Source organism: Pinus tabuliformis, chromosome 2_1 (genome assembly GCF_031772625.1).
Source record: "Pinus tabuliformis cultivar Carrire ecotype Pingquan chromosome 2_1, CPIR1, whole genome shotgun sequence".
NCBI lineage: Eukaryota > Viridiplantae > Streptophyta > Pinopsida > Pinales > Pinaceae > Pinus > Pinus tabuliformis.
In genome coordinates this window covers 36,100,933-36,102,279 of record NC_142299.1, presented here as the reverse complement: position 1 = coordinate 36,102,279, position 1,347 = coordinate 36,100,933, and the positions used below count along the sequence as shown (strand labels likewise).

General features: G+C 41.5%; 1 pseudogene; it reads left to right on the top strand.

Moving 5' to 3' along the window:
- The first annotated feature begins 555 nt into the window (after window positions 1-555).
- On the top strand, window positions 556-975 carry LOC149198653 (heat shock protein 90-5, chloroplastic pseudogene; annotated as a pseudogene).
- The last annotated feature ends 372 nt before the right edge of the window (window positions 976-1,347 follow it).

Here is a 1,347-nt window from a genome sequence, read left to right as displayed (position 1 = left end):
TGCGCAAGGGATCACTTTACTTCATTGTATTAATATATCACTTCAATAATCCCCGCAATCTCAAAGGCGACGCACAGATCACAAAAAATGAAGAAATGATATAAAGAACTAATGAAAAAAAATTCTAGTTCCAGTTTCACATCCACTATATCATCACTATAGAATAAGCCTTCTCAAAGACCTAATATTTCAGTACCATATCTCAAGCATTTCTTTGCAGCTTGAAGTCAATAAGATTTTATTCGCTAGAAGAGTTGAAGTCAGCAGGTTGAAGTCAATAAGAGTTAACAACGACCTCGTTTCCCTTTTCTGCATGTGAGTACACCTGCGTTCTCAGTGATAGATCCTACAAGATTACCAGGCATAGGATTTACACTAAATGTACTCAAGGTTTGAGAAACTGATCCCGATTGTTGAAAAACTGCGCCATTTAGTAGCAGATCATCTCTTGATATCCAATTCCATAGCATCCCTTCATTACTCTGGCTTAACCGCTTCGTTACCTCTTTAGCTCTAGGATCTTCAGGTGCCAAGAACCGGTTGCCTTGACTCAATATGGTAGGGTTTCTGTCAGGCCAGGGCGGACTTGCAAAAACAGGATTATCAAAGCTTGAACAGACAGCTGGTTTTTCTGCTGCTTCAAACTTGAAGATAAAGCAAACAATACCTGGCATTGCTAGGTATGAAACCACAGTAGCACAGCAGGAAACGACAGACGAATCGGTTGAAAAACATGAGTATCAAGCAGAGGTTAGTCGTCTTTTGGATTTGATAATACACAGCTTGTACAGTCACAAGGAAGTATTCCTCCGTGAGTTAGTCAGTAATGCTAGTGATGCACTGGATAAATTGCGCTTCTCAAGCGTGACAGATTCAAGTCTTCTTGGTAATGGAGGTGAATTAGAGATTCGTATCAATGCAGACAAGGAAAATGGAACAATTACCTTGAATGATACCACAATGGCTCTGATCTGAACAACGAGCTGCAAGTCGGCGTCGGTTTCCTTTGAAATCTCCTCAACGGAAGGATCTACAACGTTCTCAATGATCTGTTGCAGAGCCAGTGTATCTGATGTGGAGAGGCAGCGAATCGCAGGACAATTTTTTTAAAACTGATGCGCAGAGAATTAATGACACTCAGGGCAGAGCAGCGCTCAGGAGAGAGCAACGCTCAGGACAGAGGAGCGCTCAGGACAGAGATGGGAGTTACAAGGAATCTGGGACCTGCGCTCTGATACCATGTCAGGCCAGGGTAACTCCAGAATAAGCAGAAGAAAAACTGATATGTAATTTCATTAGAGAACTATTGATTATATACAAAAAGGAGACAGAACAGTTCATCTTCTT